Below are 19277 nucleotides of genomic sequence, written 5' to 3' on the forward strand. Positions count from 1 at the left end.
TTCTGATTAATGTCAGGGAGGCTACTTCTGACTTTACAGGCAGGTAGCTTAGAACTAATGTTTGTGAAAGCACCTAGCACAGTGCTGGCTATTTGGTAAAGATTTGTTTCTTTTCTTTCCTTTTTTCTCTTCCTGACTTCTTTCCTTTCTTTCCTCATCTTCTTTTTTCTTGTATATAATTAATCTTTCCAGTTTTATTGATGTTGCATTGACATTCAAGATTGTGTAAATTTCAGGGGTACGTCACAGTGACCCGACTTCCATATATTGTGAAGTGATGACTGCAGTGAGTTTTCTTAATATCCGTCATCTCCTATGGATACAGAATGAAAAGGAAGAAAAGTTTTTTTTTTTCCTTGTGATGAGAACTCTTAAGATTTACTCTCTTAACAACTTTCAAATATACTGTATGGCTATGTTAAGTACAGTCATCATGTTGTACAATAATATCCAGTATTTATTTATTTAAAAGATTTTATTTATTTATTTGAAAGAGAGAGAGAGAGCATGAGCAGCAGGGAGGTAGGGGCAGTGGGCAGGGATCCCTAGGTGGGGCTTGATCCAAGGATGCTGGGATCATGACCTGAGCTGAAGGCAAACACTTTACCAACTGAGCCACTCAGGTGCCCCCATACCCGATATTTATTTTTCTCATAACTGGAAGAGTACCCTTTGACCACCTTCCTGCAACTTCCCCTCTCTCTCCCTTCTCCCTCTGGTAACCACACATCTGATCTCCTTTTTTATGATTTTGATTTAATCTGATTTTTTTAGATTCCACACAATAGCAAGATCATATAGCATTTGTCTTTCTCTGTCTGGCTTACTTCACTTAGCATAGTGCCCTCAACATCCAACCATGTTGTTACAAATGGCAGGATTTCCCTCATTTGTATGGCTGAATAATATCCCATTGTATATGAACACCACATTTTCTTTATCCATTCATCGGTTGACAGAGGTTGTTTCCATGTCTTGGGTATTGTAAATAATGCTGCAGTGGATATGGGAGTGCAGCTGTCTCTTTGACATAAGGAAATGGAAAAGTGGAAATCCTGGATCATAAGGTAGTTCTACTTAATTTTTTGAGGATCCTTCATACTGATTTCTGTAGAGCTTGTTTCAATTTACTATCCCAACAACAGTGCATAAGGGTTTCCTTTTCTCCACATCCTCACCAACACTTGTTACCTCTTGTCTTTCTGGTGATGGCCATTCTAACAGGTGTAAGATGAATTCTTACTGTGATTCTGATTTACATTTTCCTAATAATTAGTGATGTTGAGCACCTTTTCATGTATCTATCAACCATTCACATATCTTCCTTGGAAAAATGTCTGTTCATGTTCTTTGCCCATTTTTAATTGGATTGTTTTTTTGCTATTGAGTTTTATGATAGGAACCCCTTACGAGATATGCAATTCACAAATATTTTTTCCCATTCTGAAGGTTGTCTTCTCTTTTGTTGATTGTTTCTTTTGCTGTGCAGAAGGTTTTTAGTTTGATGTAGTCCCACCCATTTATTTTTTATTTTGTTATTTGTGCTTTTTGGTAACGAATTAAAACAATCATTACCTAGACCTGTGTCAAAAAACTTTTCTCCTATTTTATCCTGTCACCCAGTCATTTCCTAATGGAAGCACGAGATCCTTAGGCTACTCCCATCTTTGTCCAACTTTCTCTTCCCAAGGCTAGGCTGGGAACCTCTCTTTGGCTGAGTTACTGGTGGGTACATTCCAGTGCAGGCCACGAATGCCTGCAAACCCCACTCCACCACACACCCTGGGAGGGGTTGGGCTTGGCTTGCTCAGTTTGGAGGAAGCTACTCGCTGGCAGAGAACAGTGGCTTCTCTCTGTCCTGAGGTACATAATTAGGCCAGTGAGTACATGCGTTTATGTTTGTTCACCGGGTACAATGTGGTTCTCGATGACTAAGGTTCCTTTTCTGGGACAAGGGCAGTTAAGACCCCAAAGACAAAACTGCCAATGTCAGCTTTCAAATATTATTCAGTTTGAATATCATATACTGATCAAACCCTCAAATTGAAAAACAATCTATTCCAATATTCCAGGTTTTACTTCTCCATACATTAAGAGCTCTGAGAAAAAAAAGAAAAATTTGGGGCGCCTGGGTGGCTCAGTGGGTTAAAGCCTCTGCCTTCTGCTCGGGTCATGATCCCAGGGTTCTGGGATCGAGCCCCGCATCGGGCTCTCTGCTCTGCGGACAGCCTGCTTCCTCCTCTCTCTCTCTGCCTGCCTCTCTGCCTACTTGTGATCTCTGTCTGTCAAATAAATAAATAAAATCTTTTAAAAAAAAAAAAGAAAAATTTCCCTGAAGTTTAGTATCGTCCTAAATGTTACTAAACATTTATATCCAGCTTCTTTTTTTTAAATATTTTACTTATTTGACAGAGAGAAATGACAACTAGGCAGAGAGGCAGGCAGAGAGAGGAGGAAGCAGGCTCCCCGCAGAGCAGAGAGCCTGATGTGGGGCTCGATCCCAGGACCCTGGGATCATGACCCGAGCCTAAGGCAGAGGCTTTAACCCACTGAGCCACCCAGGCGCCCCTGGTCTTTTTGTTCTTGTAACCAGTCAAGCTTCCTCCCACCTTAGGCTCCTTGCACTTGCTTTTGCTCTTACTTTCTGCCCCCTTGTAGATATTCACATGCTTGCTTGAGTCATTTAACTCCTGTGTTATCTCCGATGTCACTTTCTGAATCTATTTTGACCTCTCTCATCATCCCCTTTAAAGGAACAATGTCACGTTTTCTTTTCTTCAAAGCACTTATTTTTTTCATGTGTTGTTTACTGCCTCTCTTTCTCTGCCAAGATATAGATGTCAGAAGAGGAGAAGCCACATCTATCTCGTTAATTCTCTATCCCCAATGCCTAGAACATAAAAGATCCTTAGCAAATTTTGTTGAACAGTTGGGTGATAGTGTCCATTTTGGGAAGGGAGGCAGGAGAGAATCTACCTTTCACTTCCCAGTGCTTGAAGGACTTCTCTGTGATGTGGAGGAAAGCAACCATCCTTTCTCCTTAGTAGTCCTGATACTTTAGGTGAGCTGGTTGCCCATTGGGAGAACTATCCAGCTGACTTACTTTGTGAATCCATTTTGAGATAATCAGTGTGTGTGTGTCTGGCATCCCAGATTTATCAGAATCTTAATGAAGAAAGAAAGGAGACGAAGAGGGGGATAGGTGGGAATCTTATTGTAAGAAAATCACACCAGAGGTTTGCCTGGGTGACTCGGTCAGTTAAATGCCTTCAGCTCAGGTCATGATCCCAGGGTCCCATGAGCCCTGAGTTGGGCTCCCTGTTCAACGGGGACCTGCTTCTCCCTCTCCCTCTGCTGCTCCCCCTGCTTGTGCTCTTTCTCTCTGTCAAATAAATAAATAAAGTCTTTTTAAAAAAAACAAGAAAAAAAAGAAAATCACGCTGGGGCCTCCTAGGAAGGAAGGTGAACCAATGGGGAAATGGGAGGTAGGCTAGTGCACAAGATGTATAGGAACTATGGGTAGAGGAGTGAGGACTCTCATCTCCCCGTTTGTGGTGTGTACCTTTTCATTTTCTTTCCTTTCCTTTCCTTCTTCTTTCTTTTTTTCTTTTTTTTTAAGATTTTACTTATTCATTTTAGAGAGTAAGAGAGACAGACAGAGAAAGCATGAGCAGGGGGAGAGGGAGATGGAGAAGCAGGCTCCCTGCTGAGCTGGGAGCCCAACATGGGGCTTAATCCCAGGACCCAGAGATCATGACCTAAGCCGAAGGCAGATGCTGAACCATCTGATCTATACAGGCGCCCTTCTTTTTCTTTCTTTCTTTCTTTTTTTTTCCCCTCAAGATTTTATTTATTTATTTGAGAGAGAACACGAGCAGGGGGAGGTGCAGAAGGTGAGGGAGAAGGAGAAGCAGACTCCCCACAGAGCATGGAGTCTGATGTGGGGCTCGACGTGGGACTTGATTCCAGGACCCCGAGATCATGACCCGAGCTGAAGTTAGATTCTTAGCCAACTGAGTCCCCCAGGTGCCCCTGGTGTGGAGCTTTTCTTACCACATTGCTCTAGTTATAGTCTGGGTAGACATAAGAAGACCCAACTATAAGTAAGAAAAATAAGAAAGGAAGAAAAGGGGGAAAAGTAAAAATAAGGAGAGGTAAAAGTTTAAGGGAATTTAAATGAAGAACCATCTAGGGGCACCTGGCCGGCTCAGTGAGGAGAGCACACAACTCTTTTTTTTTTTTTTTTTTTTTTTTTTTTTTTAAAGATTTTATTTATTTATTTGATAGAGAGAAATCACAAGAGAGGCAGGCAGAGAGAGAGGAAGGGAAGCAGGCTCTCCGCTGAGCAGGAGCCCGATGCGGGACTTGATCCCAGGACCCTGAGATCATGACCTGAGCCGAAGGCAGCGGCTTAACCCACTGAGCCACCCAGGCGCCCCAGCACACAACTCTTGATCTTGGGGTCGTGAATTCAAGCCCCATGTTGGGTACAGAGTCACTTAAAAAAATTGTGGCACCCATCCAAGAGTAACCTTATTTCTGAAGATTTATTGTAAGTAAAAGGACTATGTGGAGAACTGAAAAATGTTTATAGCCTATTGAGAGAATTAAAAAGTGTAATTAAAAAGAGAGTCATCTAAGAAAAAATTGAAAAAAATCATACAACTGAAAGCTGAAAGTTTAAAACAGGTAAAAGAGTGAGATTAAAAATGAGAGGTGAAATAAAAATTTAAAATAAAAGATGTGAGGGTGCCTGGGTAGCTCAGTTGATTAAGTGACTGCCTTCGGCTCAGGTCATGATCCTGGAGTTCTAGGATCGAGTCCCACATAAGGCTCCCTGCTCAGCAGGGAGTCTGCTTCTCCCTCTGACCCTCCCCTCTCTCATGCTCTCTCTATCTCTCTCATTCTCTCTTTCAAGTAATAAATAAAATGTCTAAAAAAATAAATAAAAGATGTGAAAAGCTTCAACTACTGAAATAAAAAGGTAAGTATGAAAGTGAGAAGACTATAAAATATGTTAAAAATAAAGAGGGATTTGAGAATGAAAATAGTTTTTTTTTAAGTGTCAAAATAAAGGGAAAATAAACTTTAAGAAGTCCTCAAAAGAGGAAAAAAGAAGAAGTTAAAGTGAAAGAAATGAGAGAGAAAGTAACTGCAAGAAGTCTAAATGGTGAAGACATTCTAGAGGGAAACAGACCACTGACAGCAGCTGAAATGTGAGGGGGGCTGGGCATCTTCTTCCGGGGCGAACTGCCTACAGCGCATGACCTTTGAAAACACCCTGCAGGGCTGGCCAGCTGTGTGGAGGCCATGTCCAGCAGTGGCATTTGGAAATGTGCCACCATGTGCCGCTCAGGAGGACAGGAGTCTGCCTGAAAGGAAGCTGGGCTAGTTAGCCACGTTCTCAAAAATTCCAACTAAGACTTTTGAAAACTAAGTGAAAAATCTAGCCAACATTCACTGGGCGAAATCGGGAACCTCTAAATGTTTGCCGTAGGAGGCCGTTGTATATGAGAAATATTAAACCACAGGGCCTGGACACTGGAGATATGCTAAGAAGCTACATTAGTGAATAATCCAGAAGTGAAATGTTCTACAAGTCTAGACTGGCAGTGAGATGTATAAGGGGTGGGAGATGAGTGAGAGAATCTAAAAAGGCTTGATGATACATAGTGATGGGTTAGGTCACAAGAAAGAGTTACTGATGACTCCGGGTTTTTTTTTTTTTAATATTTTAAAAAAGACTTTATTTATTTATTTGTCAGAGAGAGAGAGAGAGAGAGAGAGTGAGTGCACAGCCGGGGGAGCAGCAGGCAGAGGGAAAAGTAGCATCAGAGCCTGACGCAGCACTCAATCCTAGGACCCGGGGATCATGACCTGAGCCAAAGGTAGATGCTTAAACTACTGGGCTACTCAGGGATCTGATGATTCTGGTTTTAAAATGGGTCTGTATTTTGGGATATTAAGAAGAACTCCTGCCTCTACTGACTTATACAATACGAAATGTATATCCTTTCAAACATAAATAAGTCTAATATGGTTCTGAGGTTGGTTAATTCAGTGGCTCAGAGTCAAAGGTGATAGCAAAGACTCATTTTCTTGTATACTCCATGAATTGACTGGCCTGAGTATGGCTTTGGTTGTTTTCTTCATGGTCCAAGATGGCTGCTTTAGCTTTGTATCCTCATCCTCATAAGCAGATGCTAACTCTAACTGGATGAAGAGGGGCTGTCTCTTTTTACCAGTGGAAAATCTCCCAGAAATCCTCCTTTCTTTTTTGGCAGTCTTCCTCTGATATCTCATTGGTTATAATCATGTAACATGCTCATGTCTAAACTAATTATTGTGAGGGAAATAAGAGTGAATAAGTCGTTTATGATTGGGGAAAGGTCTAGGCTTCTCTGAAACCAATAACCATGTACCATCTGAATAAATCAAGCTTCTATTAGCTAGGAAGATGATGGAGGCATGATTGTGAATATAGGCAACCATCAGTGTCTGTCTGGGTGTCTGACTATGGCATGTTTTACATGCTGCTCTAGGGTCTGGTTCTAAGAAGTTTGCCCACAAACAACACAATGAAAAATGAACAAGTGATGGGGTTCCTGGGTGGCTCAGTCAGTTAAGCCTCCAACTCTTGATTTTGGCTCAGGTCATGATCTCAGGGTTCTGAGATCAAGCCTCATACTAGCTGCAGAGCCTGCTTGAGATTCTCTCTTTCTCTCTCTCTGCCCCTCCCCTCTCTAAAAAAATAAAAAATGAACAAGTGAGACTACATCAAGTCTTCTGTACAGCCAAAGAAAGCATCAATAAAGTGAAAAAACAACCTGGAATTTTCCCGTTCTCCTGGAATGGGAAAAATATTTGCAAACCATATATCTGATGAAAAGTTAATATCCAAATACATAAAGAACTCATACAACTCAATAGCAAAAAACATAACCCAATTACAAAACAGGCAAAGGACATAAATAGACATTTTTCCCAAAGAAGATACACAAAAGGCCCACAGAAAAGATGGAAAGATGCTCAACATTTCTAGTCATTAGGGAAATGTAGATTAGAACCACAATGAGATATCACCTCATGTCTGTTAGAACGGCCATGATCAAAAAGACAAAAAGTAAGTATTGGCATAGATGAGGAGAAAAGGGAATTCTTGCGCATTGTTGGTGGGAATGTAATTTGGCGAAGCCACCATGGAAAACAGTATGAAGGATCCTCAAAAAATTAAAAATAGAAATACCATATGATCCTGCAATTCCACTTCTGGGAATATATTAAAGGGAAACAAAATAGCTAACTTGAAAAGCTATCTGCATCCTCCTGTGCATAGCAGTATAATTTACAACAGCCAAGACATGGAAAAAACCCGTGTCCGTCAATGGATGAATGGATAGTGAAGTTGTGGTGTATATATATACCATGAAATATATTCAGTAATAAAAAATGAGGAAATCCTGCTATTGTGACAACATGGCTGGATCTTGAGCACATTATGCTGAATGAAATAAGTCAGAGACAGACTATGTATGATCTCACTTATATTTTGAAAAAGCCAGAGGGTGGAAGAAGAGGGAATTGGAAGAAGGTGGTCAAAGGTACAAATTTCCAGTTATAAGTACTAAGGATATAATGTACAACATGGTGACTACAGCTAACATTGCTGTGTGGTATGTAAGAAAGTAGTAAAGAGGGTAGATCCCGAGAGTTCTTGTCACAGGGAAAGTTTTTTCTTTTCATCTTTCTTTCCTTTTCATCGTATCTCTGAGATGATGGATGTTACCCAAACCTATTTTGGTTATCATTTTGCAATATATGTAAATCAAACCACCATGCTGTACATCTTAAATTTATACACAGTGGTGTATTATTTCTCAGTAAAATTGGAAAAAAATTTTTTGTCCAAAGGCTCAGAGTTATAAGTGTATCCATTTTAGGAGAACAGCTTACAAGGGACCTCCAGGAAAGAACACTTCATCCAATTGGAAAGGGTTTTAATTATCCCTACTTTTGTCAAATAACCTTAATCCTTTTTTTTTTTTAAAAAGATTTTATTTATTTATTTGTCAGAGAGAGAGAGAGCACAGGTAGAGTGGCAGGCAGAGGCAGAGGGAGAAGCGGGCTCACCGCTGAGCAAGGAGCCCAATGTGGGACTTGATCCCAGGACGCTGGGATCATGACCTGAGCCGAAGGCAGCCGCTTAACCAACTGAGCCACCCAGGCGTCCAATCTTAATTCTTTTAATTATCTCTCTAAATCATTTTTTTCAAGCTTTTTAATCATTATTGTGGCTAAGCTTCAAGTTTTTTGAAGTTTAAATAGGCAGGTAATGACCTGGGAAATCAAATGTTCTGTGTATATTGAATTCTGGGAAAAGAACTAAATATGATTTTAAACTGCCAACATCATATGATGTGTCTATAAATGAGAAAATAGCAAAAGCAATATGATGTTAGCCAAAGCTACTCTAGAGTTCGCGCAGAGCGTGTAACTGTCATCTGTGGAGGAAATGATCCCACAGAAGAGGGCCCTTGTCTTTACATACTGCTTTAGTCTTGAAATTTTACATGCAAAAACCTTTATTCAAACAGAAGGACTGCAGCAAATTTAGTTCAATGGGAGCTAGGAAATTAAGCTGGAAGAGATTTCCTTCTTCTGTGAAGCCACTCATCCAGTTTATTGGAAAATTTTGCTTTCAGCAATATTTTGTTTCCAAGTATACTTATATAGCAAAAAATATATGTTTATTTACATAAAACTCATGGATTCATTTCATTAAAGAGAAGCCAGCAAAAAGTGTATGCGCGATACTGTGCAGACTTGCGCGATACTGTGCAGACTTCTTCCAACAGGGGTACTGTGGGAAGAATCTAGGGCTGGAATCTGCAACACATTGCCACTCTTTACTCAGTTAAATGAGCTAATGCTCCAAGGGCATTAGCACAATGCCTGTCATGTAAAACTACTACTATAACTACCATTAAATTTCATACATTATGAGGTAAGTAGTAGGGTTATCCCCACTTTACCCATAAGGGGATAGTAAATGACAGAGCTGGGATTAGAGCTTCCAGTTGGTGAGGGGATACCTCATCACCAACTTTTGATCCTGCTTCCTGTTTTCTTAGTTGTGCAAGGTTAAAAGTAAATCAGGTTTTTTGTTTGTTTTTGGTTTTGGTTTTTACCAGCAAAATTGGTTTATTTGGGAATAGCAGAGGAATTGCGATTAGGGACATTCCAGCGATGGCAAAGCATAGGCAGTCTGGGGAGGAATGTGACTCTATGGAGAATAGGAGGGAGTTGGGAGGGGCTGCTTTGTATGAAAATCCATTGGAGGAAACGGAGAGTTCAGGGTGATGACAGCTCCTCATTAGGTGAACTGTGGTATTTTCTTATTGGCTGAGCTTGGTGTTGGGCAAGGAGAAATTCTTCCTCCTGGAGTAGTAAAGTAGGTTTCTTCCTGTTGGAAATCAAGGTAAGACTCTTCCTTTTAGGGTCCGCAATTAATAAGTAGTAGGACACAAGAACTCTGGTCTCCCTACCCCTTTGAAAAAATTTTAAATTATTATTTTAAAGATTTATTTATTTATTTTGGAGAGAGAGAGAGTGAGCATGCGATCAATTATGAGTGGGGGGAGAGGGGGAGAGAGAGAATCTTAAGCAGATCCCCCGCTGAGCAGCTTGATCTCACCACCCTGAGATCATGACCTGAGCCTAAATCAGCAGTCAGATGCTTAACTGAGCCACCCAGGCGCCCTTCCCCACCCATTTTATTTTATTCTTTAAATTTTTATTATTTTAAAATTATTTTTAATTTTTTTATTAAGGATTTTTATTTATTTGACAGAGAGAGAGAGAGAGAGAGAGAGAGATCACAAGTAGGCAGAGAGAGAGGGGGAAGCAGGCTCCCCGCTGTGCAGAGAGCCCGATTTGGGGCTCGATCCCAGGACCCTGAGATCATGACCTGAGCCAAAGGCAGAGGCTTAACCCACTGAGCCACCCAGGTGCCCCTAAATTTTTATTATTTTTTTTTAAGATTTTTATTTATTTGTCAGAGAGAGGGAGCATAGGCAGGGGGAGCGTCAGGCAGAGGGAGAAGCAGACTCCCTGCTGAGCAAGGGTTCTGATCGGGGACTCTGATCCCAGGATACTGGGATCATGACCTGAGCTGAAGGCAGAGGCTTAACCTACAGAGCCACCCAGGCACCACCCTCCCTGCCCATTTTAAATGGGGTTTCCCTTCTTTAGCTTTACAGCTACATAAAGAAGCTGTTACTGAAGCCCTTACTTCCTCAGATTGCATTATTCTTGGGATTTATCAAATCTGGGGGGAATAATTGTAGTGATGTATAGAACCCCAAGCCCCCTCCTGTGTTTTCCCCTCTAGTTTTTCCCCTATTCCCTTTGTGGGTTGACGTCCTGCTTAGAATTTGCAGCTTCAGATGTGGCCGTTCACAGCAGCTCTTCTACGTCCACTGGGGCCCTTCCTTTTCTGGTCTTGTGTTTTCACTATTTCTTGCTGTTGGTGGGATCGAAGGGAGCCTTTGTCCTATAATCAACAATTCCATCCTTTTCTAGACCCCTTTTTGGGGTATAAAGTTTCAGGGCGAGGGCTGCAGCCTCTTGGAGAAAACATGCAGTTTTTCATTCCTTGATGCATTCCTTGATCATTTTATTGAGTTCCTAGTTGTTCAGACAGGCTGATATATTCATCTGGTTCTTTGCTCTCGTTTCCTTTTTGCACGTCAGACTTTCTGTGCTGTCACGTTCCTTATGCCTGAAATTATAACTATGAGAATTTCCTTAGTGAAGATTTGCTGGTGACCAACTCTGTTTTTGTTTGTCTGTAAAGGCGTTTACTTGTCCTTTTTCCCCCTAATATTTAATTTATTTATTTAATAGAAGATACAGCGAGAGAAGGAACACAAGCAAGGCGAGTAGGAGAGGGAGAAGCAGGCTTCCCACTGAGCAGGGAGCCCGATGCAAAACTCGATCCCAGAACCCTGGGATCATGACCTGAGCTGAAGGCAGATGCTTAATGACTGAGCCACCCAGGCGCCCCTTTATTTGTTCTTCTTAAGGCTATTTTTGTATAGGACTCTACATTGGCCATTATTTTCTATACAACATTGAGGATCTCATTCTGCTGCTTTCTTGTTTCCTTTGTTGCTGTTAACTGTCGGTCAGTCTAGCTCTTCTGAAGTTAATTTGTCTTTATTCTTAGATGCTTTTTTAGTTTTATTTTTTAAAAATATTTTATTTATTTGACAGAGAGAGAGGGAGAGAAAGAGAGAGAGTGTGCACATGAGCGGGGGCAGAGGGAGAAGGAGAAGCAGGCTCCCCGCTGACCAAGGAACTTGGTGTGGGACTCGATCCCATGACTCTGGGATCATGAGCTGAGCCAAAGGCAGTTGCTTAACCAATTGAGCCACCCAGGCGTCCCGATGCTTTTTAAAAAAAGATTGACTTAATTATTTGAGAGAGAGAGGGAGAATGCGTGTGGACATGAACAGGGAGAGGGACTTAGGGAAAGAATCCCAAGTAGGTTCCGTGCTGTGTGCAGAGTCCAGTGCAGGGCTGGATTTCAGCCCTGAGGTCATGACTTGATCCAAAATCTAGTCTGTCGTTTAACTGACTGAGCTGCCCAGGTGCCCCTATTCTTAGATGTTTTTAAGATTTTTTTGTCTTTGTTCTTCTGCTATTTTTTAAAAAGATTTTATTTATTTATTTGACGCAGAGAGAGAGATCACAAGTAGGCAGAGAGGCAGGCAGGGGTGGGGGACGCAGGCTCCCTGCTGAGCAGAGAGCCTGATGCGGGGCTTCATCCCAGGACCCTGAGACCACGACCTGAGCCGAAGGCAGAGGCTTAACCCACTGAGCCACCCAGGCGCCCCTGTTCTTCTATATTATTATGATAAATTTAGTTGTGTATTTGTTGTTTTTATCTATTCTTCTTGGAGTACATTAGGTTCCTTGAATCTGTGTATTGGTGTTTTCCGTTATTTTGGATAATTATCAGCCATTCTCTCTACACATATTACTTCTGCTCCATTTATCTTCTCTCCTACTGGAAGGCTGATTAAATGCAGGTTAGACCTTTTCCCCTGTTACATTTTGCATCTTTTGTTTCTCTTAGCTGCGCTCTGTCTTCTGATCTGCTTTCTAGTTTATTAGTTCTGTCTTTAATTTCCTTTGAAACATGTCCAGCGAGTTTCAAATACTGTTATTATGTCTTCTATTTAAAAAAAAATCAGTTTTTTTCTTTATTTCATTGTTTGTTTTAAATCATTTAACAGGTTATTCCTACCAAAAATGAACAGATGCTTGGCACTTCTGGGAAACAATACAGTTTTGCAAGGGTTTATTGAATTTATGTTAACCGAGAGAAAAGATTTGACAAGTTTTCTTTATTCTGACGTTAGCATGTTTCTGTCCTGTAAATCCCTTCCTTACTCTGTCCCTGATGGTGGCAGAAGATGAACACAGACAGCTTTGCAGCTTAGAGGCAGGTGATTTCTGATGACAAAGAAAAAAAAGATTCTGAAGGGTGTTAGCAGTAAAAAAGGAGCATGCATGATCCTGAGTGACCAGCGGTCCTTGTATGTTCTTTATTTTTATGTGTGTCTGTGATAATAAGGACTCCTTGAAGGATGTGGCCCTGCTTGCCTTCTTGCCTGGATCTTAGAGTGATACTCTCTGCTAGATCTCTTTTTGTTGTTTCCTATTATCTTCACACATTTCAAGCTTGTATTTCATTTCTTTAAATACAGGAAGGGAGAAAATTTTTCAAAATGGCCACCAGAATTACCATACTCTTGGGTAGGGATATCCATGCTGTCTCTCGGTTTGGTCATGTGACACACTTTGGTTAATGGGGAAGTAGCAAACTCGTAAGAAAAGGCATCAAAAGGGCTAGTGCACTAGGGCTTGTCTTGTCATCCTATTGGCAATGCTTTGTTAGTATGAGAACAAACCTGCGCTAGCCTGTTGGAAGACGATGGGACACATAGAAGGAAACCCCAGCAATTCCAACCATTCCAGGCATCCCAGTGGTTCCAGATATGGGTGAGGCCATCCTAGTCCATCCAGCCCCAGCTGAGTTGCCCAGATCAGAAAATGCTCCCAGCTAACCCAAATTCATGAGTAATAGAAATGTTTGTTGTTTGGAGCCCCTCTCTCTCTGCCTCTGCTCCTCCATCTTGTGCTCTCTCTCTCTCTCTCTCCCTATGTCAAATAAATAAATAACATCTTTTAAAAAATGTTGTTTTAAGCCATTGACTTTCAGATGGTTTGTCATTTAGAAAAAGCTGACACACACAGTAAGCATAGTTTGAAAAAAAAACTTGTCAGTAAATTAGTAAATTCTGTATTTGTAGTCTTTGTGAGTCTCTTTCTGCTGAATATTTTTCTCCTGCTGATTCTCACTCTTGATGCCTTGTTTCCCTGCATGCTTGTCATTTATGAAATTTTTAAAAAGATTTTTTTGTTTTAATTTTTATTATTTATTTATTTTTTAGATTTTATTTCGTTATTTTTAAAAAAGACTTATTTATATATTTGGTGGGGGGCAGAAGGAGGGGAGCAGACTCTTCACTAAGCAGGGAGCCGAACAGGGGGCTCTATCCCAGGACCCTGAGATCATGACCTGAGGCGAAACCAATAGTCGGTTGCATAAGCAACTGAGCCATCAAGTGCCCTCCGTTTTTTCATTTTTAAGTAATCTTTGTACCCAGTGTAGGGCTCTAACTTACAACCCTGATATCAAGAGTCATATGCTCTATTGACTGTACCCCCAGGTACCCCTGTGTTTATTATTGTTCACTGTGTAATGGTCACTTATTTTTTTCTATGCCAGGTGTGAGCTGTAAAATGATAGTTCTCTTCATTTATTTTTAAAGATTTTATTTATTTATTTTTTTAAGTAGGGTTCACACCCAGTATGGAGCCCAACGAGGGGCTTGAACTCATCACCCTGAGATGAAGATCTGAGCTGAGATCAAGATGCTTAACTGACGGAGCTACCAGGTGCCCCTGAAGACTTTGTTTTTAGGTAATCTGTACACCCTACATGGGACTTAAGTTTACAACCCTGAGATCAGGGGTCACATGCTCTACTGACTGAGCCAGCCAGTTTTCTTAAGTTTAATTAACAGATTTAATGCAACCCCCTAACTAAAAAAAATTTGACAAAATGATTCTAACATTCAGTTTAAAGAATAAGTTAACAGATACAGCAAAGGTGAAATGTTCTAGAAAAAAACCACTGAAAGGAAACTAGTCTTACTAAGTATTTCGGTATAACGATTTTAACAACTTGGGCTGGTACCACAAGAGAAATAACTATTAATGGAACAGAGGAAGGCTGAGGAATAGAGTTGATCATAGGTAGGAAATGATGGGAAACAAACCATAGAAAAGGGAGCGATTCTTTCATAAATGAGATTTAGCTATTGATTGGCTTGGAGGGGAAAAATATGATTCATATCTTGTATAGATTTTATCTCCTTTGTTGACCATAATGGAACTGGAGAATCAAGGCTTGAATGATAGTTTATATTAGAAGTCTGAGCTCAGTAAGTCTTGCAGAACCCATTGTTGGTTTTGGTGTGTGAGCTGGAGGAAGCATGTCTAGGTATCTGCTCTACATACAGTGTGAGGATGTGTGTGTATGTATGAGTACTTATTCATTATAATATGCAAAATAGTAATGATTAGAATTACCTTTGGTGATCAACATGGAAATAGTCAAATTAATTTTGGTGCATTCATATAATATCATCCCAAACTATAAAATATTGTATTAGCTAGGGGCACCTGGGTGGCTCAGTAGGTTAAGCATATGATCTCAGGGTGGTGAGATTAAGCCCAGTGTGGGGCTCCATGCTCAGTGGGGAGTGTGCTTCTCTCCCTCTCCTTCGGGACACTCCCCTACCCCCTACAACCCGACTTCCCCCCGCTCATGCACCTGGGTGGCTCAGTTGATTGGGTGTCTGACTGTTGATTCTGGTTCAGGTCGTGGTTTCAGGGTTGTGGGATTGAGCCTCGAGTTGGGCTCCCCCCCTCAGCTTAGAGTCTGCTTGAGATTCTCTTTCTCCCTCTCCCCCCGGCCTTCAGCCCCTTCCCCCACTCATGTGCTCTCTCCCCCTCTCTCAAATAAATAAAATCTTCAAAGATAAAGAAATAAATATTCTATCAGCTATTAAAAAGAATGTCTAAGATTAATATGTATTGATTTAAAAAGATGTCTCAGAGAAATCCATAAAACTGTGATTTCTGTGGTTCCTGGGTGGCTCAGTCATTAAGTGTCTGCGTTTGGCTCGAGTCATGATTCCCGAGTCCTGGGATCGGGCTCCCTGCTCAGCAGGAAGCCTGCTTCTCCCTCTCCCACTCTCCCTGGTTGTGTTCCTTCTCTCGCTGTGTCTCTCTCTGTCAAATGAATAAATAAAATCTTTAAACAATAACAACAACAAAATTGTGATTCCCTTTTTTTGTGAAATAAATAGAATGTATATGTATGCGACATAAGTGTGTACATGTGTAGATGCCATCCAGTGCCCTAGGGCTCTGGAGTTACGATTCCTTTTAATATTTAATATCTTCTCAACGTCTTCCAAGAATATCTTAAAAAAATTTTTTTTAAAGATTTCATTTATTTATTTGAAAAAGAGTGGGAGAGAGAGGAAGAGAGAGCACAAGCAGGGGGAGCAACAGAGGGAGAGGGAGAGGGAGCACCAGGCTCCCCACTAAACAGGGAACCCTATGCGGGGCTTTTTAAAAGGTTTATTTATTCATTTGACACTAAGAGAGATAGTGAGAGAGGGAACACAAGCTGGGGGAGTGGGAGAGGGAGAAGCATGCTCCCTGCCGAGCAGGGTCCCTGATGCAGAGTTCAATCCCAGGACCCTGGGATCATGACCTGAGCCGAAGGCAGATGCTTAATGACTGAGCCACCCAGGCGCCCCTATCAACATTTTTTTTAAAAAGGATTTTATTTATTTATTTATTTGAGAGAGAGAAAGAGCACGAGCAGGGGGAGAGGCAAAGGGAGAGATAGAGGTAGAAGCCGAATTCCTGTTGAGTGGGGAGCCTGACATATGGCTCGATCCCAGGACCTCAAGATTATGACCTGAGCCATAGTCAGAGGCTTAATTGATTAAGCCACCCCAGTGGTCTCCTCTACCCACAATATCTTTTAAAAATCAAAGACAGCAAAGCTCCAGTGTCTTGCTCTCATTAAATGCTTGTTCTCTGCTTCTCATCTTGCAACCTTAAGTGTTGTCTCTTTTTTGTTTCTATATTTAAATATTATACCAAGAGTTGTAATGCATCTCCTTTTCCATATAGTTCCCCTTACTCTATCTTTTTTTTTCTTTAATTAATTAATTTATTTTTTCAGCGTAACAGTATTCATTGTTTTTGCACAACACCCAGTGCTCCATGCAATATGTGCCCTCCCTATTACCCACCACCTGGTTCCCCCAACCTCCCACCCCCGCCCCTTCAAAACCCTCAGGTTGTTTTTCAGAGTCCATAGTCTCTTATGGTTCACCTCCCCTTCCAGTTTCCCTCAACTCCCTCTCCTCTCCATCTCCCAATATCCTCCATGTCATTTGTTATGCTCCACAAATAAGTGAAACCATATGATACTTGACTCTCTCTGCTTGACTTATTTCAGTCAGCATAATCACTTCCAGTCCCGTTCATGTTGCTACGAAAGTTGGGTATTCATCCTTTCTTTTTAATAAACATATAATGTATTTTTATCCCCAGGGGTACAGGTCTGTGAATCACCAGGTTTACACACTTCACAGCACTCACGATAGCACATACCCTCCCCAATGTCCATAACCCCCTCCCCCTCTCCCAACCCCACCTCCCCCCAGCAACCCCCAGTTTGTTTTGTGAGATTAAGAGTCATTTATGGTTTGTCTCCCTCCCAATCCCATCTTGTTTCATTTATTTTTCTCCTATCCCCCTAACCTCCCATGTTGCATCTCCATGTCCTCATATCAGGGAGATCATATGATAGTTGTCTTTCTCCGATTGACTTATTTCACTAAGCATGATACCCTCTAGTTCCATCCACGTCGTCGCAAATGGCAAGATTTCATTTCTTTTGATGGCTGCATAGTATTCCATTGTGTATATATACCACATCTTCTTTATCCATTCATCTGTTGATGGACATCTAGATTCTTTCCATAGTTTGGCTATTGTAGACATTGCTGCTATAAACATTCGGGTACACGTGCCCCTTCGGATCACTATGTTTGTATCTTTAGGGTAAATACCCAGTAGTGCAATTGCTGGGTCATAGGGTAGTTCTATTTTCAACATTTTGAGGAATCTCCATGCTGTTTTCCAGAGTGGTTGCACCAGCTTGCATTCCCACCAACAGTGTAGGAGGGTTCCCCTTTCTCCACATCCTCGCCAGCATCTGTCATTTCCTGACTTGTTAATTTTAGCCATTCTGACTGGTGTGAGGTGATATCTCATGGTTTTGGTTTGTATTTCCCTGATGCCGACTGACGTGGAGCACTTTTTCATGTGTCTGTTGGCCATCTGGATGTCTTCTTTGCAGAAATGTCTGTTCATGTCCTCTGCCCATTTCTTGATTGGATTGTTTGTTCTTTGGGTGTTGAGTTTGCTTAGTTCCTTATAGATTTTGGATACTAGACCTTTATCTGATATGTCGTTTGCAAATATCTTCTCCCATTCTGTCAGTTGTCTTTTGGTTTTGTTAACTGTTTCCTTTGCTGTGCAAAAGCTTTTGATCTTGATGAAATCCCAATAGTTCATTTTTGCCCTTGCTTCCCTTGCCTTTGGTGATGTTCCTAGGAAGATGTTGCTGCGGCTGAGGTCGAAGAGGTTGCTGCCTGTGTTCTCCTCAAGGATTTTGATGGATTCCTTTCTCACATTGAGGTCCTTCATCCATTTTGAGTCTTTTTTCGTGTGTGGTGTAAGGAAGTGGTCCAATTTCATTTTTCTGCATGTGGCTGTCCAATTTTCCCAGCACCATTTATTGAAGAGGCTGTCTTTTTTCCATTGGACATTCTTTCCTGCTTTGTCGAAGATTAGTTGACCATAGAGTTGAGGGTCTATTTCTGGCTCTCTATTCTGTTCCATTGATCTATGTGTCTGTTTTTGTGCCAGTACCATGCTGTCTTGATGATGACAGCTTTGTAATACAGCTTGAAGTCCAGAATTGTGATGCCACCAACTTTGGCTTTCTTTTTCAATATTCCTTTGGCTATTCGAGGTCTTTTCTGGTTCCATATAAATTTTAGGATGATTTGTTCCATTTCTTTGAAAAAAATGGATGGTATTTTGATAGGGATTGCATTAAATGTGTAGATTGCTTTAGGTAGCATAGACATTTTCACAATATTTATTCTTCCAATCCAGGAGCATGGAATATTTTTCCATTTCTTTGTGTCTTCCTCAATTTCTTTCATGAGTAGTTTATAGTTTTCTGCGTATAGATTCTTAGCCTCTTTGGTTAGGTTTATTCCTAGGTATCTTATAGTTTTGGGTGCAATTGTAAATGGGATTGACTCCTTAATTTCTCTTTCTTCTGTCTTGTTGTTGGTGTAGAGAAATGCAACTGATTTCTGTGCATTGATTTTATATCCTGACACTTTACTGAATTCCTGGACAAGTTCTAGCAGTTTTGGAGTGGAGTCTTTTGGGTTTTCCACATATAGTATCATATCATCTGCGAAGAGTGATAGTTTTTTTTTTTTAATTTTATTTATTTATTTGAGAGAGAGCATGTAAGAGAGCACAAGCAAGGGGAGGGTCAGAAGCAGAGGGAGAAGCAGACTCCTTGCTGAACAGGGAGCCCAATATGGGGCTCGATCCCAGGACACTGAGATCATGACCTGAGCCGAAGGCAGAGGCTTAACCCACTGAGCCACCCAGGCACCCCGTGAAGAGTGATAGTTTGACTTCTTCTTTGCTGATTTGGATGCCTTTAATTTCTTTTTGTTGTCTGATTGCTGAGGCTAGGACTTCTAGTACTATGTTGAATAGCAGTGGTGATAATGGACATCCCTGCCGTGTTCCTGACCTTAGCAGAAAAGCTTTCAGTTTTTCTCCATTGAGAATGATATTTGCGGTGGGTTTTTCATAGATGGCTTTGATAATATTGAGGTATGTGCCCTCTATCCCTACACTTTGAAGAGTTTTGATCAGGAAGGGATGCTGTATTTTGTCAAATGCTTTTTCAGCATCTATTGAAAGTATCATTTGGTTCTTTTCTTTCTTTTATTAAT

Source organism: Meles meles, chromosome 1 (genome assembly GCF_922984935.1).
Source record: "Meles meles chromosome 1, mMelMel3.1 paternal haplotype, whole genome shotgun sequence".
Classification (NCBI taxonomy): domain Eukaryota; kingdom Metazoa; phylum Chordata; class Mammalia; order Carnivora; family Mustelidae; genus Meles; species Meles meles.